This window comes from Cricetulus griseus (genome assembly GCF_003668045.3).
Source record: "Cricetulus griseus strain 17A/GY chromosome 1 unlocalized genomic scaffold, alternate assembly CriGri-PICRH-1.0 chr1_1, whole genome shotgun sequence".
Classification (NCBI taxonomy): domain Eukaryota; kingdom Metazoa; phylum Chordata; class Mammalia; order Rodentia; family Cricetidae; genus Cricetulus; species Cricetulus griseus.
The window spans coordinates 131,559,614-131,585,861 of NW_023276807.1; the positions used below are offsets into that span (position 1 = coordinate 131,559,614).

Sequence of the window (26,248 nt, forward strand, 5' to 3'; positions counted from 1 at the left end):
AAACCTCTGAAACTGTAAGCCAATCCCAATTAAATGTTTTCCTTGATAAGAGTTGCCATGGTCATGGTGTCTCTTCACAGCAGTAGAAACCTAAACTAGGACCACTTGGAACATCTATCTACTTCACAGACTCCTAGAATACCTTTATCAGGTCCAACACGGAGAGCTCTGAGCCTGAAACCAGAAAGCCCCCCAAATTTCCCGTTCTCCTGCTTTGCCTTACCAGAGAAGGGTCTGCTTATAGGCTCTACTCAGACAACTAACGACTCTACTGGCTTTGTGCGAGTGAGTAGCTTGATCACCTCATCTTTGGAAGACCCAGGACACTCTTTTGCATGGTTTCCATTGGGATCGCAAACTCTGGGAAAGGTGTCTGTGATTGTCTAGAAGCCAGGAAACCTATGCTGTTCATGAGCGTGTTAAGAGAAACACAACCAGGCTAGTCTCCCTTCCTAGCTGAGGAAAGCCATACATGTGCCCAGCACCTACTGAATCTGGATTCTACATGGCTGATGCCACAAACCCCCAGTTCTGCAGATGCTCTGAAGAAGGCATGGCAGAAGAGTGAATGAGAGTGACTCTTTTTTCTGGATGAACGTATTCCTTCTCATTCCAAAATGACTAAAAAAAATTTTTTTAAGCTGAGTGTGGTGGTGAATACCTGTAATAATTCATTTGGAAGGCTGAGGCAGAGGAATCATGAGTTCAAGGCCAGCCTAGGCTATGTACTAAGACTCTGCCTAACTGAATAAATTAAAATAACAAAACAAAATGGGTATCCAACCTTTTGGGTTCTTTTAACCCAGTGAGCTGCTGCAATTATCTTCAGTACTTTTTCCCACTCAACAGTGGGAAATACAATATATTCTTCTTCAACGGTAAGATACATAAGACCTGGGCTTGGACTTAGAAGCCGGCAATATTACAATGGCTGTGCCATTATAATACTCTCATTATGACTGGGAATGCATGGCATCAGACATATAGAATCCAGATTCAGTAGGTGCTGGGTACATGTGTAGCTTTCCCCAGTTAGGAAGAGAAGCCTAGCTTGGTTCTTTTTCTCTTGGCACTCTCACAACTGCTGCAAGCCCATCTTTATCACCAGCAAATTAAGGCTCAGAGAAAGCAGGTGGCAGATTCCAAGAGGCAGAATAGGAATGTAGGTCTGAGGGCTGCTGGTACTCACTGTCTCCAGTTCCTTCATAGTGATGCTATCAAACAGTGCCCTGCCAGAAAAGTCATTCACCAGGCACCGGGGAGGACATGAAGAAAGTCTTTAAAATACTATGCAAGCAGCCAGGCGGTGGTGGCTCATGCCTTTAATCCTAGCACTCGGGAGGCAGAGGCAGGCAGATCTCTGTGAGTTCGAGACCAGCCTGGTCTACAAGAGCTAGTTCCAGGACAGCCTCCAAAGCCACAGAGAAACCCTGTCTTGAACCGCCCCCCCCCCAAAGATACTATGCAGGTAACCGCAGACAGCAACTACTCCCCAGAGAACTGAGGAAACAACCAAAAGCATCGCAATGATCATGGCTTAGAGGATGGCCCTGCAGAGGTGAAACATGGACCTCTGAAGAACGAGTGGCTACTGTTTGTTGGAGCTGGTGTCCCGTGTTATGATAAATCTTTCTGCCAAAGCCGCTGGAGACCTACCATCACGTGTGCGCTTTACGCCAGCCGCCTGCCTGGTTAGGGCCCAAATTAATACACAGAAACTTGTATTAGGTTTAAATGCTGCTTGGCCAATGACTAGGATTCCTCATCTGTTAGCTCAGTCTTAATTATTATAAACATATATATTTTATTATTATAGATAAATATTATTATCTTATAGAGGATGCCTTTCACTGGCACCCTCTCTTGCCAGTGGCTCACATGGTGCCACTGGAGGAGGAAGGGGAAAAAGGGAACCCTTCCTGTTTCCTTTGCTTAAATATGAGTCTCCTTGCTATGTCACTTCCTGCCTGGATCACCACTTCTCTACTACATTTCCCAGAATCCTCTTTGACTCCTAGTCCCATCTAACTTGCTGTCTCATTGGCCAAACAGTATTTTATTTAACAATCAATAAGATAAACATACACAGAAGTACTTCCCCCATCATCCCCGGGCTCAAAAAGTACCCGGGTCTGGACTCCCAAGAAGCGTGGTGCAGGTGATGTAATACAGCAGGTCTAAGCTGGATTTGGCTTTGGGTATGGGAATGAGCTCCCCGCACCAGGTGATGTAATACTGCAGATCTAAGCTGGATTTGGCTTTGGGTATGGAATGAGCTCCCAGTGCAGAGGTGAGGAAGCATTGTGAGCACGATATCTACAGCAAAGGAAGTCAACAACTAGAAGGGGTCTGCTTCTTCCCTCAGCTGTGTGGCCACCCTCTAGTCCTTGTTGGCACAGCTGAACACAGTGCTAGCTGGCAAAACAGAGATATGGTATGCAGGCTCCTAATTTCAGTCTTATAAAACTGAACAGACAGGAGTAGCCATAAAGTTCAAAGCAGCTATGGAGTAGGAAGTCTAGGAAGCAGGATATAAAAATAAAACAATATAACACAGGTTCTGAGACATCTAACCTGTGGTGACCAGACTATAGGCACTATGAGTGAGAAATTAGTTCTTGAAAACACGTAAACCACTCACTACTGGGTTTGGGCACTGTTGGTGGACAAAGTCGCTTTTATGCCCTAAGTCTTCCTGTAGAGAGAGGAACCATTAAAGAGATGACTTGACTGTGATACACTGGGTAAGGCGCATGCATTTTTGCTGGCAGGTTTGTTGGAAGCTGTTCTCTTGCTCATTTACTGAGCCTCAGAAGGGTAGAGGATCAGAGGGACCATCCTATGTAGTTAGGGATGGGTAGAGTGGGCTAAGGGATGACAATACAGGTCAGCCCAGGTGGGGATCTTCCAGCTCAGTGTTATTGAAGATAGTTGCTGTGCTATGCTGTTCTCCATAGGGCGTGATGTTGGGCCTGCCTATGGCACTAGAACCACCTTTTCCTCTCTGGTTCCTGCGTCCCTTCTGGGCCTACTGTGACTAATGCTTGGAAGGTGTGTGCACTCAGAGTCTCGGCACAGATTCTTCCACAGCTAGAACACTTGCTCAGAGTAGACAAAAGTCTGGGCCCTGATGTCTGCAGTAGCCATCATGGATGCTCTCTGGGTTGCAAGGAATAAGGCACATCAATTCTTCTGAGCCCTGGAAGGTGACTTAGTGGTCTCAGGGACTTGGGTTTACAGACACAGAGACTGAGGCTTAGAGCTGAAGAGAAACCATCTTCCCCCAACTGGTTGGCTGGGCACAGAATCTTGTACATCCACACTGGCTCCTTGCCCCTCCTTCCTGTATGTGTCAGGGCCATTCCTTGACTCAGGGCACATGGCTTTTGTGTACTGTCAAGGAACCAATTGAGTTAAATTGCATACCTGCTTTGGAAAACATTTAGGTATTCTAGATTAGTTTCTTCTTCATTTAGAATAACATATAACAACATAATATAGTATAGTAATACAGCAGTAGTGGATTTTAAATGTTCAACAGTGCACGCATATATATAAATATATATTTATAATATATAATAATATAAACATACAAAATAGAAAACCTTTGAAAGCCAGCTTTCCTGGTTAATGTTTCCAATAAGTTGTTAGTAAAAAGTGACCTAGTAAGGGTTTTTCTTTAGTACTCAGCATAGATCAACAGTGAACTGACACTCAGTCATTCCCATGTCTTTAATCAGTGATTCTAACAGTCTCATGACACCTGGCATTGAAGCAAGCAGAAGTGATTGGCAGCAGGGTGAGGTCATCGGAAGTCTCCCAAGGCCTTGAGAACAGCTGGTCAGCATCACATTGGCAGTCTTATACCCACCCAGTACTCAGGAACCTCCTCAGCAGTCTCCTGACCTTGCCCAGATGAACACTGAGAGTGTGAGGCTCACAGCAGCTCATGGAGAAGTCCTGCACGATCAGGAAATCTCCTCTTGCTTAAGAAAGTTCCAAAATTTGAACCAGAATACACACACACACACACACACACAAATAGTTTGGATATATATCCAAAATATATATAGTTTGTTTGTTGTTTTTTGTGAGACCAGGCTGGCCTTGAACTAGCTAGGTAGCTGAGGCTGTCCTTAAATTTTTTATCTGCTTACCTCTACCACCATCCCTGGTGCTGGATGACATTGTGAGCCACCACATACCTTTTATGCATCAATGAAGACCGAATCCATGCAAACTTCATGCAAACACTCACCAACTGAGCCACATCTCCAGCCCAAGGGGGTAAAATGTTCATCTAAGAGTTTTAAATTATTAAAAAGTGACATATAAGCCTCACAAAGTAAGAAAAGAGTAACCGTTCAAAGTCAATGTAAGATAAGGTGACACTGGCAAAATGAGAAGAGCTTCTTATGCCCCCTGTGCTCTTACCTTCCCTTGGTGGTCTTCAGAGCTTCCCACCCATGAGAACAAGTACATATGTGGCTAACTCATGGTTTGTGGAATGGGGAGGCTACAAGTTTTCTTCTCATCACAAAAGCAATAAAACCTGGCTGTTAACATCTCAGAGTACTGAAAACATCATAAAGGGAACAAATCAATTATTATTTTGTTATTTTGTTTTGTAGATCATGTATTTTTCTTTGTAGATCATGTAGAATATACTATTTTCTACACAAAATATTACTTATCAATACCCTTTGGAAATCCTGCATTTTATTCTGTGTTAGGGAAGTCTCATAGTTTTCTTCATTATTTTCATTACTGCCTACCTCATCTTTGTTTTAAATACCTCTCTCTCTCTCTCTCTTCTCTCTCTCTCTCTCTCTCTCTCTCTCTCTCTCTCTCTCTCTCTCTGTGTGTGTGTGTGTGTGTGTGTGTGTGTGTGTGTGTGCTCGCGAACATGCACAAACAGGAGTTCATGTGCCCCAAGAGGCCAGAAGAGGACTTTGGACCACTGAAGGTGAAGTTACCTGCCACAGTGTAGATGCTGGGAACCGACCTTGGGTCCTCCCGAGATCAGCAAGTGCTGCTATCAGCTGAGTGCCTCTGCAGTGTTCCCTTTTTTTATTTTTAAGAAAAGAATAAAGAACTCCGACATGAACAGCTTTTCCTCTGTGAGGAAAGGTTCCAACAATCGAGACTTTTAAATGAATGCACATTTCTAACTCTCCACTTAGAGTCTTTCTCCGGAGTTCCAGCATTAAAGGTGTGTGCCACCAACACCCAGCCCAATATACAGTTTTTAAAATGGAAAATTTAAATGAATTTTAAAAATGTGTCCTCTGTTTATCTATTAGGAACTGAAGACTTAATGACCTAAAAGCCTCTTCAATGTAAAGATCATTACAAACAATAGAACCAGGCTGGCCAAATAGATCAATGAGTAGAGGCCTTACTAGCAAGCCAGTTAACCTGAGCTGGATCCCTGGGACCCACTGGAAGGAGAGAACCAACTACTGTGAGTTGTCCTCTGACCTCCTCACATGCACGGTGCCACATGTACCCATATAGACCCAAGATTTAAAAAGTAAAACTTTTACAAACAATAGAGCATATACTGGGAAGATGGAGAATTTATAAACACACTGACAAGAAATTACAGTCAAAGTAACTTCTATATCCACTAATTTGCTTGCCTGGGAAGTGTATATTCAAGGATTGAATCTAAAAAGAACTTATCACACTGAGTTTGAACCCCACCTGGATGGAGGCTTAACTACATGACAGGGTGGTAGACTGGCCCACAACTGTTTATACACATACTAGCACACTTTTGTAGGTACTGTAAAGTTTTCCTGCCTCATCTGAAAATCAATAATGAATCAAAGATATCAAACATGTACACTTTAATCTTCTGAAACTCTTAGAGTAATGCTATGACATAATTCTAGATATTGGTTAAAGATAAAAAGCTTTGGAATGTGAAGTCATATTGGAAACCAGGTACCAGGTATCAGCATTTCACTCCAAGAGTTTCTATTCCAGGTCTTGTGTTCCTCATTTGCAAAAGAAGGCTTGGATGAGAAAGTTACCTACTGAGTAATTCATACACAATAGATACTGGCTGGTTAATTTTCTTCTAAAATTGCTTTGATTCTGTGATTTGAAATGCCCATTATATGGAAGAGAAAATAAAGTGGTTCAGAAAGTAAGGAAAGAAAGGAAAGTAACTATGGCTCAAGTATTTGATATGAAATATCAAATTTGCTTACAAAGAAGAATTTCAGAATAAAGTTTTCCTTTGGACTTTCTTCCCAAAGAAAAACTTCAATAACTCCCCAAAGGAGGAGGACACTTAATTCAGACAGTGAAATCCTTATTTGTAAGAAGCAAAAGCAACCCAAATTCTTAACCACAGAAGACTGGGTGCCACTCTGAACTCACTTTAACATGGAGAATGCCACACAGCCCAGCCCAAGATGGCTGACTTATTGTCCATGCCACTGTGTGGAAATGTACATAGAAAGTGGTAGCAAGGGAGGAGCAGACACAGAACCACACACAGATGACAACCACAGAGAAGCACAGGAACAAGAATTTTCAAAGGTGGGAAAAGGACTCCTAGTCGGGGAAACAAGGAGATGTGCATACTTATTAACCTCATTTTCCTCAAATAAAATCCCCAGCTGTGCCTCTCCAGGAAAATAAAAAAAATTCCCATGAGTTCGAAGCTTTGTCCTAACTCAGGATGGTGTCAAATGTGAGTGGTTACATAAATAGATCGAGGGTCTCTACAGGAGACATCTTCAGTCCAGGCTTGCCCATGCTTGGCTCTTCCTCTGACTAAATAATGATTAATAGGCTGTAGAAATAGCATGCCAGGTACCTGTATTTGGTTATGGATAAATTATTTATAGTTGCCTGAAGCCAGTGTGGCTGTCTGGTACTTCTATGGCATTATCTTACAAAAAACAATATATATTAGAAAGATTATATATATGAAGGCATTTATTAAGATTCTGATGGGTGTTGCCATTACCAGCTTCCATAAGGTAAAAGAAAGAAACTACTGTGCAAGTAGCCTAGAAAAAAAGGCAGAAAACAAAGCTCTTTGCAAGATGAATTTCTGAACTTTGTGAGAGGAATCTTCATACAAACCACAAAATGTTGGCTTTTGACTAAGGTCCCAAAAGAAAAAGTCAGTTTCCTGTTTGCTTGGGGTTGTATTTTAATTTCTTTTTGGTCGTGGTTAGATATTTTTCAAGAACATATGGAAAAGGTCTTGGCAGGCTCCCTTGTCCCCACAGCATTGCAAAAGAAGTGTGCAAATGGAAATGAGACGGACACCACTTCATGACATGACAGAGGCCTCTCAGTGCCAACAGCTTCTCTGGGGGTAATTTACAGGGTACAACTCTAGAACTAGGAAAACAATGCTAAGGGACATTTTACAAAGCCAAGGGCCGAAAGCAAAGACCCGAGACAGCATCACACACACACACACACACAACACACACACACACACACACACACACACACACACACACACACACACAGTTACTTAAGATTAAATCTGACCAGGCTACTTACAGTGGTAGAGATAATAGCCCTAAGTTTTACAGTACACATCAATAGTTGCACTTAGCACTTTAAAGGGATCCTCTTATTTAACTCTAACAATGTTAGATGCTTAGAAAAATAAGGCATTGTTTAAAATCCCTAGCTAGCAGGCACTCTTACATTTTACACAACTCTGTCCATAGCCTAGAGCTGCGAGAATGTATTGTTTAACACTGATATTGTAATGATGGATGTTGGTTAAACGGATTGTGTTTTTTTTTTTTACCGCATAACCTATGCGTTCATCACGTAAGTTTACTTTATGAATAGTAAATGAGCATCCCATGAAATAATGAAACAGTAATATGATTTTACACTCAGTAAATATTTCACTACATGTCCTCTAGTAGAAATCCTGCCAGCATTTTATGCACAAGTAATTAAAGGTTTTGTAAATAATGTATTATTTACCTTCTTAGCCTTCTGTAACTGATAAAACCATAGGTAGAGTGGGCAAGAATGAAAGAGAGAGAACATGAATCATGAATATCAAGAACTAAAGTTGCAATAGCAGTCAAGTCTATGGCCACACAAACGTTTTAGAGGGTTTTTTTTTTCCAAAATAAATTTACAAACTTATAGTACAATTTTTTTTAAACTGACACAAGATAAAATGGAAAATACAAATAGCCATATGTCTATTAAAGGAATTAAATTTGGGGATAGTGAGGTGTCTCAACAGGTGAAGGTAGGTACTTGATGGCAAGCTGGATGCCCTGAGTTCAGTCCCTGCACCTCACATGGTAGTAGAGCAGAACTGACTCCCAGTTTCCCTCTGACCTCCACATGGGCACTATGACAATCACCAAGAAAAATAGAGAGGGAAGGAGGGAGTGAGAGAGAGAGAGAGAAATTGAATTTGCATTTAATTTTTTTTCTACAAAGGAAACTCCGGGTCCAAATAATTTGCTGATGGATTCTATCAAATATTTATTATAATTGAATCAAGGAATGAACAATGCCAACCTTAGATAAATTCTTTCCAAACATTTATTTTAGGAAGTCAACATATTTTAATTAAAAAGAATCAGAAACAGAATGGACATGGAGGCACACACCATTAATTTTAGCACTTTGGAGGCAGAGGCAAGCAGAACTCTGAGTTTGAGGATGGACTAGTCTATATAATGAGTTTCAGGCCAGCCAGAAATGTATATTGAAACTCTATCTCAAACAAAGGCACAAACAAAAATATGAGGGGGCCACTAGTATCTTTTATAAACTTAGGGGTCAGAGGGAATCTGAGGCAAGGTTTTGCTACATAGTTTAAGCTGACCTCAAACTTCTGACCCTCTAGACTCAGTCCAGAGTGTTGGAATTGCAAGCATGTACTACTATGCCCAACGGTCATAAACATTCTTAACAGCATACTGGCAAAAGTTAACTCAGCAATGCATAAAAAAAGCATCCACTGTGGTCAAGTTGAGTTAATCTCAGGAACTCAAAATGGTTTTAACCATAAAAAGTCAACACAGGAGCTGGAAAGATAGATGGCTTACTTGTTGTTCCTGTAGAGGACTGGAGTTGGGTTCTCAGCACCCATTCTAGGCAGCTGACAGTTGCTTGTAACTCCAGCTCCAGGGGATCTGATGCCTTCTTGTGACCTCCAAGGGTACCTACATTCATGTATACACATGACACATATATAAACAAAAATAAACCTTTAGAAAATCAATATAAGTCACTGTATTAAACAGAGTAAATGAGAACAATCACCAATACACGCAGACAAAAACATCTTGCGAATATGTCACACTCATTCATGAACAGCAACAAAGAGAAACTCTGAAGTTTAGTGCTAGAAGGGAATCTATTAAACCCCAAAAGACACAAACAGAATAACCTGCAAGTCTGTTATACTACAGACAGAATCCCAAGGCCTTGTTCCCCACATCACCAACAAGGCAAGAATACTTGGTCTTAAAAATGAATGTGTGTTAGTAGAGGCTGAAGACAGCACAATAAGACATGGAAAGAAAGAAAATACCTCAGAATCAGAAAACAAAAAGTAAAGTATCATCAGATACACAGATGATTTGAATGTTTGCAATCAAATCCCCGGGAAGGATGGTTGGAAGTTTAAGGCCAGCCTTGGTCACAGAGCAAAGTCAACCTAGGCTACATGAGATAGTGTCTCAAAACACCAAAATGACCAAATAAATAAATAAATAAATAAATAAATAAATAAATAAATAAATGTGTTAACTCATAGTTAGATTTTTCACTGGGACCATTGACTCCTCAATAAATGACACGGAGACTTATTACTAGTTATGAAAGCTCAGCAGACAGCTTGGGCTTGTCTTTAACTAGATCATATAACTTAAATTAACCCATTTCTATTAATTTACTTTCTGCCTCATGGCTTTATTACCTCATCTCCATAGTGTGCATTCTGCTTGCTCTGCATCTCCTGGCATCTCTCTCTTCTCCTTCCCAGCATCCTCTCTGCCCGAAAATTCTGCCTAGCTATTGGTCATTCAGATTTTTATTAAACCAATCAGAGTGACACATCTTCACAATGTACAAAAAGGTTATTCCACAACAATAACATTTAAGAACTTTCAAAACTGTAACGTGTGTGTGTGTGTGTGTGTGTGTGTGTGTGTGTGTGTGTGTGTGTATGCGCAAGTGTGCGCGCTTTGGACTGTGCAGGAATTTGTGGAGATCAGAGGCTGACAGTCTTGATGTTTTCCTTAATCACTTCTCTGCCTTAGGGTTTTTGAGACAGGGTCTCTTGTTGAGCCTGGGGCTTGCCATTTCAGAGAAGCTGGCAAGCAAGCCAGCAATTTCCAAGGATCTGCCTGTCACAGTCCCTGATGTTCTGGGATTACAGATATGTATTTTTTACTTAAGTGCTGGGAATCCAAATTCAGGTCCTTTTATTTGTACAGCAACCACTTTACCTAGTGAGCCAACTCCAACAGATTGGTATACTGTGTATGCTGTGTGTTTTGTATGTACATTATACTTACAGGGATGAATGCTGCTCTTGCCTTTATGCTTAATTTTTGACTGATTAGAAATAAGTAATGAGGCAAGTTGTGTAGAAACTACATGATGAATAAACTCTGCAGCACTGCTGTGATGTTCAGTGTGGCAATTCTTTTAGCACCGAATTGCTTTGGTTTGATTAAAAGCCATGTATAATTCTCATTACCCCCAAATGAAGTCATTCTCCTTACAAAGTGAAAATGCTTTAAGATAAAAAGTGATAACATTTGTGAAGCGCTTTACCAGCTGGGAGACATAAATGGCTATTAATTAGGGAAGTCATTGTCTGACACCTTCTTTACTCTTCTCCATTTAGATCTTTAAATTCATTGCTTTCTAATTATATAATTTATAGGAGAGTGTGCAATTTAGCTTTTTTTTCTGCTAAAATATCCAATGTGGTTTGAAAGGCAGAAGAGACCTGATGGACTAATAGGTCACATTATCTTTTTACAAATACAAGATCTGTGTGAAACTAATCATGTTTGAAGGGATACCCCATAGCACATTGCAAATTAATTTTTCCTAACCTTTGCTCCCTTCTTCCTGATGGGCAAGACCATCAAAGAGACATCACAGCATCATAATGTCTTCTGACAGGTCTGTTCCTCATAAAAATACTCACCCTGTCCATCCTGGCAGTGAAGAGCCTTTCCATGAATTTCATCTGTCCGTGTAATTTTGCACTGATTCTAATGAGGACAAATGCTGGGCTTTCCATGGAAAATGAATGGAGTGAAAACAAAAGACTCTAGGGAAAGAGGTAGAGAGTTTAAATAAATCAGGATCCCAAGGATAGGTAAAGGAAAGCTGTGGTTTTTCTTCCTTGTCCCCTCTAGAGTAAGTAAGATGCTTGTATGCGTCCAGTGGGATCCAATGGGCCCCTGCCTCTACTCCCTTAGCCAGCAGGAACCTACTGTATGGGTATGTGTACTAATGAGGGGGAAGGAGAATGTAAACTCAGAATGCTCAAATTGTTGTTTATACTAAGTCGTCATCCAATATTGTCTGCGCATTTTCTCTGAGCAGGTGGGAAACTGACAACCACAAAGAGGGAGAAGCACAAGGTGGACTTCTTCCCCTAGGAATTTGCACTCTGAGAGCTTGGACAGAGTACACACATGGCCTCCAGTCTGACAGTTTGGGTACCTGGATATCTCACTTGACAAATGTCTCCTCACAGAAAATAATGTTGGGACAAAGTTAATTGAGCTGCTGTGACTCTAGGTTATGGTATTCTTTCCACAAAGTAGTTCATTCTATTAATATTAAAATAAAGCTTTGAACACAGATTGATCCAAGGGAGGTCAATAACAGACTCTGGAACTGGGACGAGTATCGCCTTCTCTAGTCAATCCTCGACTCCCAGGATTTCACTGTTGCTGCATCTGGAGACTTGGGAAGATTTGGGTTCAGGATCCTGCTTCTTCAGGAATCCTTCCTGGTAGGCATTAGGTACTACATTATATTACCAGCGGAGACACATGTCACTGCTGCCTCCTTTTAGTCGGGGCAAAGATTACTTGGTGGGTTCTGCCCATAGCTTTTAAAAGCATGTTTCTAATTTATCCACTTCTGAGGGCTACAGTGAAGTCAGAACGCTGACCTAAGTGAAGATTCTGTTCCTGGAAAGGCAACATGGAAACATTCTACCCATTGAGATTCCAGAGACAGTTTGCTAGGAAGTTTTTAGGAAACTCTTCTTTGCCTTCACGGTGGCATACAGAGAGGATATTATCTCCTGAACTTGGGGTGTTGTTGCCTGAAGGTGCAATGTTTGAGCTGCTGCAACCATCATACATGCATTAGGAGACACACTATAAACAAAGGCCAAAGTTCAGAGGAGAACAGTCGAAGATGGGAAGGATGGTGGGCGCTCAATGATGTCATTAAGCCGCTTAGGATCCATGCCTACCTGTGGGATGACCCACTGCTGTACTTCTATGGTTCTCACTCGATTTTCATGACACTGTGCATGTGGGCAATGTTCGTTAGGACGTTATTTGCAGGTCGGGCTGATGAGGGAGTTTGGGGGCGGCTCACAGTATGTAATGATGACACAGAAAATGAAAGTCGATAACTCAGCACGGCACAGACTCCAGAATTATGTAACATTCTCAACAAAACACCTTGAACATGTTAATGAGGTCCTGGTCTTGTTTTTGTGAACTTAGTAGAGACGCCGTTGGCAGACATTTCTGCACATAGGGCTGCATGATGTTGCAGGTCGAAACTGTAATGGCAACCTCTTCAAATTTGTGATGTGACTTTTGGCAAGACACTTTGCAGTGAATGAAGAGTAAAACCTTAAGAACCTGTTTAAAAACTATTTTTTAAAATTACAATTGAAATTATATTTGACAAGTATAATAACTCGTTTTCACTCATCATCAATTCAATGCTGAAATTTCTTGTTCATGAAAATAGAATGTTCATTTAGTGTAATTTTCATATAAAATCATTCAAAACAATGAAAAGCTCTAAAATGTATTTGCACTGGTAGTGTCGGGACCTGGCGGTTAGCTTAGATGCCACTAAATTGTAATGTCAACTACAAATGGAGGCAAGTGTCTAGCATATATGAAGACAAATGTCAGCATCACCATCTGGGCTATGCTTGCTTGCCTCAATCCTTCCTAAATCTTGTATTCTATACTATCGTCTTTGACTATCTAGAACAGGACCATTTCCAGCACTTTCTCTGGGGAAGTCCATGTTCAGTGGTAGAATACCACCTTGGTTGCACTTGATGTGTCTCGCTAGAAGCCACAGGTCACCTCTGCTCCTGCCACCTAGTCAGAATCCCTAAGAAGGCTGCCAATAGAAGGAGGCAGCCTGCCCAATGATTACAGCAGGCTACTGAAGCCAAGAGGATGCCATAGTAGACTCAAGCCTTTCCTCGATGAATTTTTTGATGCTATAGATGTGACATAAATTATCTCAATTATAAATTCCTCAATTGTGTTTTTTTATAAACACACAGTATTCCATTCTTAATCCATAGGACATTTAAATTTCAGATAATGACAAGAAATGAAGATTATATTGTCTGTTAAAAAAAAAAACAAAGGAATTCAGGGATGGGGAGATGGCTCACAAGCATGAGGACCTGAGTTCAAATCCCCAGCATGCCCATGTGCATCTATTACCCCACCCACTGTGGGGGCTAGAGGTAGGAAGATTGCATGGGGCTTGGTGGTTGCCAGCAAAGTTCAAGGTTCAGTAACTGACAGACGTTGACAGACATTGTCTCAGGGGAATACAGTGAAGAATGAGAGCAGGCTACCCACTCCTTCCTCTGACCTATACAGGTGTGTACAAGCACTCTTACTAGGTGCCCCCCACACACACAGATGGGGGGGAAGAATCCTAATGTAACAGATGCCCTTGGTATCTGTCTCCTTCCCTCAGCCCAGATCTGACAGAGCTGCACAGGTGGGGCTGCTTCCTGGAGAGTTAAGTCTTAGGTGGTGCTAAAGATGAGTTGTAAGAATGGTCTGAGAGAGATATTCCAAATGGACACAGCCTGGAGAGTATGAGCCCCCTTCCCTCCCTTACACGTGGGAGGCAACTAGAAGAATTTAAAACCCTCACCTGCTCAAGAGGACAACTCAGGGAAAGTTTCCTCTACAATTTCCCAAGTTTGTAGCACCAACAGCCCACTGCCTTTAGCAGTGGCCTTGGCCTTGACTGCACAGCCCCATTTTTTTCTCTGCCATTTCCTCTCATTCTCAATACCAACTCCTACTTCCTGAGATTACCTCCCAATTAAACCCCCTGGACCTGAGACCTTGTCCCAGCCTCTAATGAAGAATGCATACTAAGAAAATTAATGTTCAAATTATTTTTATGTTGCAGTCTTACCGAGTCTAGGAAGTGGACTTACATGCATCTGCCAAAAATAAAAAATAAGCTCTTGTTGGCTGATACTTATTTATTAAAGAAGAAGAAGAAGAAGAAGAAGACAGCATTATCTGGATAGGCAGCAGTAATGCAGGCTTCCCGCTGTGCCTCTGATGACAGCTTCAGCCCCGCATGATGTCTCATCAACAATGCAGGCATCCTGGAACACAGCGCCAACAGCGTTCCGAAAATACTTCGTAAATTGCCTGTTTGGAACTTGAAATGTATTTTCTGAGTGAAAATATTACATTACTCTATAGAAAATGTCCCAAATGGCAAAGTATAGCCCCATGCAGAGAATTATTCACTAGCATCCTGATTTTCAAGATAAAATAAAATAAAAAACCATGAAGGCCTGGGCTCCCAAAGATTCATCCCTTGCAGGTAGCTGGGCCTTGAGGCTCCTGGGTACAGGAAGGACAAAAGCCATTGTCAGGACAAATCAGTACATATCAATCATGGCCTGATACTACTGTGGGGAAATAGATCTGTAAATAACTATATTGGGTTAGACGGGGTTCCCGAAACCAAAGCTTGATCACTAAGAACCTTAGACCATGACCTTATCCAGAAAGAGGGATTTTACATAAGTAGGTGTGAATTAGGATGAGGTCATGCTGGCTTAGAGTGGACTCCAATTCCAATGAAGACAGACAGAAACACACACACACACACACACACACACACACACACACACACACACAGAGAGAGAGAGAGAGAGAGAGAGAGAGAGAGAGAGAGAGAGAGAGAGAGAGAGAGAGAGAGAGAGAGAGAGAAACACGATGAAGACAGAAGTCAGAGTGGTGCAGCTACAAGCCGTGGAAACAGAAAGATTGCTAGGAGCTAACAGCCTGGCCAGAGACAAGGGAAGGATTCATACCCACAAACTGAAGGGTAGGCAGGGCCCAGCCAATGCTTGATTTTAGGTTCTAGCGCCTGGAACTACAAGGAGACAAATTTCTGTGACGTTATGTTTCTGGTGGTTTCTTGTCCTGCCAGGCCCTGCCACTCTTCTCAGCCCCAAATAAACACACAAAGACTTACATTAATTACTAAACTGTTGGCCTATGGTTAGGGTTTCTTATTGGCTAGCTCTGTCTTAATTATTAACCCATAACTACTAATCTATGTATTTCTACATGGCCTTATCTTACCAGAGAATGCCTGGTGCATCCTATCCTCCTGGTCCCTCCATGGTGTCTCTGGTGGTCTCTCTCTGCCTACCTTTCCCAGAATTCTCCTTGTCTCCTAGCCCCACCTGTTTTCTTGCTTCTTGTTGGCCAGACAGTGTTTTATTCATCAACCAATAAGAGAAACATATATACAGAAGGACATCCCCCATCAGTATTAAGTCATCAACACCATGGGACAATTTCTTATGGCAGCCTAGGAAGCTCAGAAAAATTCTGGAAGCTAAGCTGGGGCTTTGGTTGGATCAAATAATAAATCATTCTCAAATATAAGGACCCTCTCCTATTTTCCTGTTTTCAGGGTTGCATAGTCAGTTCCTTGGTTCTGGAAGCTGTCAAGAGGCTGGATCAGAAGAGAATTCCTCATCTTACTTTGAAATGTAATATGATATGTTAAATAAGATCTAATGTAAGCCATATTGAAAACCAGGGATCCATTCTAAACACTTGTGGAAATGGGAATGATGCTGACATACTGAAAGCCTGGTGAGTGACTGACCTTGAGTTCCTGCCTTAACTTCCCTTGATGACGGACTGTGATGTGGAAGTGTAGGCCAAATAAAACTTTTTCTTCTGTGATACTTTGAATGTAATTGCCCCCACAAGCTCATAGGGAGTGGCGTTATTAGGAGGTGTGGCTTGTTGGAGTAGGTGTAGCCTTGTTGAAAGAAGTGTGTCACTGTGTGGATGGTCTTGAGGTTTCATGTATGCTGAAGATATACCCGGGTCTCAGTTTACTTCCTGTTGCCTGAAAATTAAGATGCAAGACTCTCAGCTTCTTCTCCAGTACCATGTCTGCCTGCATACCACCAAATCCTGCTATGGAACAAATCTCTGATACTGAAAGCAACCACAATTAAATGATTTCCTTTATAAGAGTTGTCGTGGTCATGGTGTCTCTTCATAGCAATAGAAACCCTGACTAAGACACCTTCCTAAATTGCTTTTGGTCAGTCTTTTCTATCAGCAACAGAAAAGCAAACCAGAATAAACTTCATTAAGAAATGTGCACCTTATCCTTCACAAGACACTCATGCATGTAGAGGGATGCATGTGTGCACCCCTCCCATACAAGGGAATACCACCACTAGAACCTAAAGCTTGTGGGTTAAAAGTTCATATTCTGAAATTTCAATTTAAAAGTCCACTAAAGGGGTACCCACATTGCTCTGCTGGGACCGATTTACCTAAATAATATTTGCAAAATAAATTCCTTCTCATACCACTTAGCTGTGTCTCTCCAGGTATCACAAACCCATTCACACACAATAATTTAGTGTCTAAATCTCTTCCTGCTTCCTTTCAGTCCATTTTCCAGACTTGGATATACACCAGGGTCCTACACCATCAGTGTTCGAGACATGCACAGCATTCTAGAACTCTTGACTTCTTGCATAACACCTGTAAAGTGCTATAAATGAGGGGGAGGATAGGTACTCAATTCAAAATAATTCATCTGTTCCCAAGGATCTACTATGATTAGATTAGCCATGTAGTGTGACCCACTCCAGGGAAGATTTTGTCTGTTCTGTATCTGTTACCATTTTTTTTTTAACCATTAAGGAAATATGGATCAGGCCCCACCCCTCACCTGGGCAGTGCTAGAGAGCTTGTATGGGTGAGGGAGAGTTGTCCCCAATGGTGTGAACATGGGAGAGTCAGTCCTACCTCTCACCTGGGCAAAGTGGGAGAGCTGGCCCTGCCCCTCACCTGGGCAGTGATGGAGGACTGGCGCTGGCAGTGTAGGTGAGAGAGAGTTGGCTCAGAAGGCATGAGCACAGTAGAGCTGGTCCCACCCCTTTCCAGTTACCATGGGCAGGAGAGCTGATCCTGCCCCTTACTTGGGCAAAGCCAGAGAGCTGGCTCTGGTGTCATGGGTATAGGAGAGTGAGTGGGCTGAACAATTCAGCTACCACCCAGGCCCCCATCCAGAGCTTTGAGCTGGCCCACTCCAATGCCTGCCCTAGCTCTGAACTACTGGAGCTTGTGAAGGGGCTGGTCATGCAGAACTAAAGCTGCAGGATCTCCATGACACAGGGCACCAACAGTATTGATAATGTGGCAGAAGCCAGAGGCCTCGAATCAGACCAATGATTCATTGCAATGGACATTTGCAAGTAAAGATATTTAGGCAAAGGGGTATACTGTGTGACACACAGCAACTTCCATGGGAGGTTTTGTTTTGTTTTGTTTTGTTTTGTTTCATTTGTTCTGTTTGGGGAGAGGGTAGGAAGGGTTGAGGGCAGATATGGAGGGAGGGGGAAATAAGTGGGATTGGGGTGCATGATGTGAAATTCACAAAGGATCAATACAAAGTTAAAACAAAGAAAATCTGGATCAATGCATTCTTTCTCCTGCAAGTGAGAAATGGTAGTCCTATAATGACCTGGGTAAGCTTGGTTCCTTGTAATTGAACTAGGTACTGGAAGCAATTGCAGCCATCTCATGTAATTTTTGCAGCTGAAGAAACAGTATTGAAACACAGAGGTACAAATCTCCTTGTTCCTCTATACACAGTTCCAATCCAACTTTCATGAGGGTCTCATACTCCCAAACTCTAAAGGAGTCCAGACAGTTAATATCTCCAGAGGGCTATTTAAAATTGGACTATAGAAACATCCTTTGTTAGTACTTGGGTGCCCTCAACCTAACCCCATGAACCCTGCCTGACTCCCAAGCCCCTGATCTCTCCTCTTTGACAGACAACAAGACGTGGCATGTACAGTACGGGCTCCTACTCCTCTCATCAGATCCTGAGCAAGGCAAAGAGAAGCAGTTACAAAACAGAAAATTGACTGTGATGAATACTCTTCGGCACTACATCTGATATGATTAACAATTTATTTTGGCAACACCCAGGATAGATTTCATATGGTTTTCCTGAATTCAGTAGGATTCCTGCCAGCAGAACCAGGAACACTAAGAAATAATCCAGGCTGAGGCAGGGGGTAAAAAAGCCATCTTGCTGTGTTTCACAGCCGTTGCTCAACCCCTCCATTTCCAACTGCTCTTCCACTGTTGTCTTACGAGGCTGGAGTTGATGGATGGATTTATAATGAGCAATGTAGATAGCCCTGAGGACATCGCTTTGCAAGAAGAGAGAGGAAACATGTGGCAGCCAAATATTTTGCAATATACAAGTATTCTTAAAATATGAATGTTCCATCCCACTTGTCAGCCTTAAGGAGCACAAATGCTACATGCCGTGGACTTCCAAAGTTAACTGTCTAACCAAAATCCACTTTCAAGATGAAAGAAAGGTTCTCTCTGTCTGAAGACTCCTTTGACAGAGCAGTTGGTCCCTTCTATTAGGGACCTTCACGGACATGACATTCTTTTTATTGTTCTTGTTTTCAGCCTTCTAGCCTCGATTCCTCCTCAGGGTGAATTTAAAAGGAGGAGCTGGGCAGGCATCCCCAAGTTCGTCTCCTCTCTCTCTATTTTCTTGGCAATTTGTTCACTCACAGAGAACAGAGGTCCCCATACGTCTTTAACATGTGGGAAGTCAGCAGAAGCATCCTGGCTGAATGTGTCTTGTCTACTTGCTTGGGCATGTAAGGTACAAGAGTTAGACACTCTTAGGAAGACACTCATAGCTGTCAGCTCCCTCTTCATCTCTCTCCTCCTCTCTTCCTTTGTCTCCTTCTCCTTTTGAGATGAGAGGGGAAGTCTCACTATGTTACCTCGGCTGGTTTTGAACTTTTGGACTCAAACAATTCCTTGTCCTCAGCTTCCCAAGTCAGAATACGGACATATGGAGTGCACCCAGCAGCCATGTGTTTAATATTAACATCATCAGTGATAAAGACCCTCTACCTGCCTTCCTCTCGTCTTTTCTCTCTCAGCTACTTCTCAAGGAAGTAGGAAGTGAGGAAGAGTGGTGTTAAATGTGGCAGATTCCATCCCATACGATAGGGGTTTTGTTGGAGTTGAGTGTTTCCTCCCCATGAGTTGCACTAAATGAAAATAACGTCTTTGTATTGAGCTTAGACTGGTAAACAGCCTTCCAAGTTGGAGGGCTGATGTGGAAAAGCAGTTGGTCTCCATGCTTCATGCTAGCTGTTACACACTCCCTTCAGTAACACAGAGGAGCCAAACCAGACGATATTTCTTTCACCCAGCCTGTGGCATGGATTCTAGGGGTCGTATTAGCATATATAAAAGCTTACCTAACCAGACAGCAGTTAGATGGAGTTGAAATTGGCACATGACTCTGTTTTGATCTTTAATTGGGAGGTTAGCCAAGAAGGGCATGGCCACTATTAAATTCAATGTTCATGTTAGTGAGGAGGGGGATGAAAGCCAAAAAAACAAAACATGTCTCCCAACCCTGCTTGACCTACGGCAAAGACTTTCATCAGTCAGTATTTGAGCTAAGAGTGTAGTCAAGATGTTCTATTTTCAATGAGATGCCAATAAATAAGGACATGTATCCACATCTGTAAGACGAAATCGATAGAGTAAGGCCCTGCCATTAATCTTTCTAAAGCTTTCTTGTCATGCATTATCTTTAATCTTTGGTGTTTGCCTTGTGAAGTAGATGTTATCTCCATTTTAAGACCTTGGCAAACTGAGGCCTCAGAAGATAGAATAAAACTTGTTCAAACTTAGCCCAGCTAGTATGTGCTAAGATTTGGTTCAAACCTATGTTCTATGTCTCTCTTTTTGACTGACAGCTATCACCTCTAAGTCTATATACTTTAAAATGCAATGAAACTCTGACATTTCTGTAAGAAGTAAGGAAAAGAGATGGGCTTGACACATGGGTTTATTATCATGACTTTCTTTATTTGTACATGAGATGGAACCAGGGCCTCATACATGTTATACAGGTAGCCTACCACATTCATTCCACTATCTTAAATATTACTATTTTTGAGTATATATATATATATATATATATATATATATATATAATGTGTGTGTGTGTGTGTGTGTGTGTGTGTGTGTGTGTGTGTGTGTGGTGATGCCTCACTACAACACAAGTGGGAAATCAGAAAATAGCTGTCTTTCTCTATTACTTAATTTGTGTGTGTGTGTGTGTGTGTGTGTAGGCTTGTGAGTGAGTATCTACATGTACATGGGCACACACAGTGGATGTTTTACTAGTCTGTTTTCTCCATTTACCATATGGGGTGTAAGGATTGAATTCAGGTTGCCAAATTAAGTGGCAAGCACCTTTACCAGATGAGCCATCCTACCAGCCCAAGAGGACAACTTTTGGAAACTGGTTCTCACCTTCTGCCTTGTTTGAGAAAGGGTCTCTCTAGTTGTTTGTGCCACTTTGTCATACTCCAGGCTAGGAACTTCCAGGCAATTCTCCCGTCTTCATCTCCCATGTAGCTATAGGAACACTGGGATTACAAGTGCATGCCACCATACCAGCTTTTTAGGACATTCCAGAGGTCCAAATTCTGAGTTGCTAGAGCAAGTGCCTTTCCCCACTGAACCATCTCTCCTGCCTGTGACTAATGCATTTATGGGCTATGATACACAGTAATGAAGACCGTTAACAGATAATATATTGGAATAATATGGCATTATGCAGAAAACACTGTGACCTACTTCATTAATCTTTGTCTTTCAAATTTAGAAACAACACAGTTAGGACATAGTTAACTGTGCTGTGTGTGGCCAGGGAAAACCTGGTATCAGTTGAGGTCCATTTCACCCACGTTCAAAGAATATTTATGTATTGACCCCAATAAATGGAATCTTAGCACTCCAAAGCACAGATATTCCAGAGCTTTGGTGTATGAAAGGCAAGGATTGTTTGAACTCTAATGAGAGTAACAATGCAGTTTCTGATGAGACTGAGTGGAGTCCTGGAAAACAACTTGGTAAAATGAAGAGGAGGCACAGATAGGATTGTCCGTAGAACAGGACTGACTAACTCCATCTCTGCCCTCTGTTGTTCCTGGTCATCTTCCCTCATTCCCCAGTCCCTGGGTGCTCATCTCTGCATATGCCCTACCTTCTTGCAAAGCCGTCTATCTGAACCATGTGTTCTTCACCATCCATATACCTCAAAAGCTGAGTCTATCCCTCTGTCTCTAAACTTTGCACACCAGTGCCATTTCCAGATGGGTGTGGTGACTAAGGTATTTACTGGAAGAGAAAAACCCAGAAACACACATAGTTCTATATGCTTGGTAAAGCCCTTTCACTGGGGGGGGGGTAATTTACTTGGTGTTCACAATTGCTTTGAGGCAAGGATGATCCTGGTCTCACCTTGTGGATAAGGAAATTGAGGCTCTTAGAATCAGGATATAATAATAAAGGTAAGACCAGCAAAACCATGGTCATCAACCACATGTGTACAGGCTTCCCTTCTTGATAGCATGTCCTAGGCTTCTGCACCAATGGCTGCTGAGGATCCATGAGAATAACTCAATAATGACAATAAAATAAATTCCCTTCATTGTAAAGCTATTTTTTTTAAAAAAAAACCATAAAATTATATTAAGTCTATTGAAGCTAATGTTGAATTCAAATGCAATAAAGTAACTGTGTAAATGCTTTGCTGAAGAGGACAGAACCCTAATTAAGAAAATTGTTAAAAGGATGGAGCACATGAATGTGTCTATTACACAGGATTTACTAGGACTCATTGTACCCACAACCATAAAGTGGGAGCAGCTGTTGTCTGCAAAGTGGGAGGTGCTTCCATGTTGCCTTAGTCCTTTCTTCCTTTGTGAAGCGTTTAACTGATGGCTTCATCACATTTTCTGGGTGTCAGATTCTATGCTTGCAGGTAGGTTGTCCAGTTTGAGCCTTCTTCTCTATAAATGACATCTTTGTTTGAAAAGCCTTTTGTGGGAAGGGGCATTTGGCTTATGATAGCAAGTTATAGTCTATCATTGTGGAGAACTACATGTAAGCACTTAAAACAGACCATCACATCTGCAGATGAACAAAGAGAATAAATGTGACTTTATTTATTTATTTATTTATTTATTTATTTGCTTGTTCTCAGCTAGCTTTCTCCTTTCTTAGAATGTTCAGGAGTCCCTGCCAAGGGAATGGTGCTGCCCTCAATGGGCTGGGTTTTCCCAGGTTAATTAATGATCATGATAATTATCCACAGACATGTCCACAAGCCAACCTCTCTCCTGTGTTTGGAGCATCATTGGAATACATTTGAGTGAGAGAACTTACCTCTCATCCTGGCTGACTTCCAGACCCTCCAAGAGAGCTTACATGAGGGCAGTCAGAGGTCCTTTCTGTAAGCAAGTGTCATGGTTCCTATTGTTTGTCAGCTTGACAGGATCACCTAGGAGACAGACTTCAGGGTGTGTTTGTGAGGGATGATGTAGATCATGTTAATTAAGGCAGGAAGACCCCAGTTAAATGTGGGTGGTGCAGACCCTGGGCTGGGCATTCAGACTGAATAACAAAAGAAAACAGTGAGTTGATCTCCATCATTCCTCTTTCCCCACTTTTTGACTGCAGATACCATGTGAGCAGCTCTGTAGGGCACAGGAGCCAGTCAAACATGGCACTGAGGGGAAGTGAGATGGGTGAGTCCTGAGATGTTTATATATATATAAAAAAAAAGTGATTGGTTGCCTAGATCAAATCAGATGAGGTCATTGCAAGAATGGCTCCTGGTCCCTAGGTAAAGCCTAGGGTGCCTAGGATAGGCTGACCTTCAAAACCATTGGCTGGCTGTTCCCCCGCCCTGCGTTTTTTTTTTTTTTTTCCTTTAAAAGATGCTTGCTGTGTAGTAATAAATGAGTTCCTGCTTCACTAGACTCCCTGCTGCGTCTGATTGTCTCCAGGATTCTGGGAGGCTGAGAAGGGGCAAGCAGCACACTTACTCTTCCTTGGACCCTGCTCAACCTTCCATGGTTGGGCTAAGACCCTGCACAGCTTCTTCAAGCTCCTGCAGCCATATCTTCCCCATCATGACCGGCTGTGCACTCACTGTGAGTCAAAACTGCTCCTTGCTTCCTTAAGCTACCCTTGCAAGTGTTTTGTCTCAGAAACAAGAAAGGTAACTAATATAACAAGTAATATCTGGCACCAGGCTTCATACACTGCTTGACGCCCACCACCGCTTTCCCCATCTTCACAAATGGCATCACTAAATGAACTTCATTGCCTCAAATTCTAGATAAATTGGATGAGCTGGTGTGCCTCAAAATTTTAAAACTGGCAGACCAAAGACTGGGAAGATGGTTTAGTTGGTAAAGTGGTTACTATTCAAGCACTCAGACCTGAGTTCAATTCTCAACAGCCATGTAAAAAGCTCAGGGGCAGCATGAATCTGTGAACAGTGAAGCAGTGAAGGGACCAGCTCCCCATTTCGGCAGTCATAACAGCCAAACACGTATTTGTCTGACCTTGTCTTAGTCACTGAGGTTAGATGCCTGTCCCTTTCGGCAGCCATGACAGTAACACATGCTCACCATGACCTTGCCTTGGTCACTGAGAGGTCAGATGCCTGCCTCGTGGCAAGGAACCAATCAGAAGTTAGCTGGTGGTGCTATGCTTTATGGCTCTGGGTGTGCTTTATGGACAAGCACACAGCAATGACTCGCAGAGCATAGCAACCACGCTAGGAGGGCCTATGGGCCATAACAACCAATTGGCCAATCAACACAGGGCAAGCCCTCCAAGCCTGACCCTGTGTGTACCCCTAGACACTCCCCTTATGATGCCCTACAAGATCTCTATGCAGCCGGTTCGAGCTGTCTTTGCTAGTCATCTGCCATGGCGGGTGGGTGAAAGACCCGAGCTAACATGGGGTTAGCTTGTTAAACAACAATAAAGCCTCATGCAGTTTGCAGCAAGTTTTCAAATCCGCCTGGTGATTAGGGTGACCTCGGTCCTGGGCTGAGACCCCCGGAGGCCTGAGTTTTCCAGGGGTCTAACACAGAAACAGAAGAATGTTAGGGGCTTCTGATCAGCTGGTCTTGACAAATTGTCATGCTCCAGGTTCTTCTGTGAGACCCTGTCTCAAAAAAATAAGGTGGAAAGCAATAGAGGAAGACACCAGATGTTGACCTCTGGCATGCTCACACATATGTACACACAAACATATGCATACATATTAGCAATACACATGTTAAAGAAGAAAGTGGGGGAAATAATAGAAAATAAAAAGAACAGGATAGCTTGTTTCTGCTGAAAATGGACATTTCCCCCTCTGTAATGATCCAATATGCTACAAAGAAACAAGATCTGGAGTGACAGACAATGGCTTGAGTTTCACCTCGACTTTTATGCTGGTTTAGTTAGTGTTTCTGAACCTTAATCTCTTATTCAAACTGTGAACTGGATCATACTGTTATCATATTGTAGAAGACTACAAACTGCAGTGTTTTTATATAGGTCAGGAAAACTAGTGCCTGACCACTTTTACCCACATCCGGGACCCGGAATCTTTCTCTGTTGTGGGGCGACGGATACAATGTAACCAGCTGCCAGAAGCTCTAGCCTCCTGAACATCCGCCTCCTGATGGAGCTTTCCCTCAAACTGAGCCAAGCAAACATTTTCTCTCTTAAGTTTCTTTGGTCATAGAAACAGGTAAAGTAAGTAAGACGGGAACTAAAAAGTTCTAAACCCCCTTGGTGCATTCAGGGCAATTCAGAGGAACCCCAAACTTGAGAGCTCCTGGGAGATCAGGTGAGGATCTCCTGGACTGTATCACAATTCAAGTCCTCCCTTTGCCCTGTCCTGCATTCTTCACTTTCACAGATGACCATCCCAAAGGAACTCCTCCAAAAAAGCAAAACAAAATAAATAAAATAAACAAATAAAAACTCCTAGACACAAATCTTTGTCTGGGAGACTGTTTTTCTGGGAAACTCAAACACCAACACTGGGTAAGCAGCAAAAGAATTTGCTTCAGCATAAGTGGCTCCCAGGAAGACTGTCAAGACTGGTGTGGAGAAGAGGTTGAGGAAGAAGGCCCAGATTGTCCTGGAGAATGGCTTCCTGGAGATGTACAAAGGAAGGTGGGACTCACAAATTGGGGGAAATTATTCAAATGTAAACAGGAGATTAAAATATGTTGAACTCATGGAAAAAGAAGCACAGTTGTGGTAAAAGTGATGGAAATGTCTGGTAATGAAGCCTTGCAAAGAACATTTTAATCAGAGGTCTGTGTGGGGTCATCACCTCAGCCACTGACAGTTGCCAGTGTCTGCAGAGCAGCAGCTAGGGGCTGCAGAGCCTTGTCCTACCCTTGGAAACACCAACTTGAAGTTTCAGTACAGGTGATTGGTAAATCTTCCGTGGTCGGTCCCACACTCAGCTCCCCTCGGGCTCACAACTAGTCCTTACCCCCTCCACAGAGCTTCAAGTTCCTGTGTCCAAGTAACTCCACTTTGACACTCAAAATCAGAGTGCAAGTCTTGACTTTGCCCCCAAGTCCACCTCCCCACCACTTTCCCACATCCTGGGACTCCATGCATTCTACCGGTGACTTGTCAGTTACATTAGGGAAGTGGTCCTATGGCTTTCCCTTTCCTCTATCTGCATTGCCACCTGCTGAGTCACCAGTTGCCCTTAGCACACTCTCGCATGAAGTTTCCTGCTCCTGTTTTCCTTGCATAATCTATTCTTACAGGATCATAACCCACCTTTT

General features: G+C 42.4%; 1 long non-coding RNA gene across 2 annotated transcripts in view; it reads right to left on the minus strand.

The window, feature by feature from the left end:
- Nucleotides 1–2,072: 2,072 nt before the first annotated feature.
- LOC107977499 overlaps nucleotides 2,073–26,248 on the minus strand; it is a 39,218-nt gene continuing 15,042 nt past the window's right edge. The window contains exons 5-7 of one of the 2 annotated variants that reach the window (XR_004772501.1): nucleotides 11,186–11,311; nucleotides 9,066–9,182; nucleotides 2,073–3,393 (exon numbers count right to left, since the gene is read on the minus strand). This is a non-coding gene — a long non-coding RNA (uncharacterized LOC107977499). Of the gene's footprint in view, nucleotides 3,394–8,695; nucleotides 9,183–11,185; nucleotides 11,312–26,248 lie in introns of those variants that run through there. The other variant, XR_004772500.1, reaches the window with a different exon arrangement.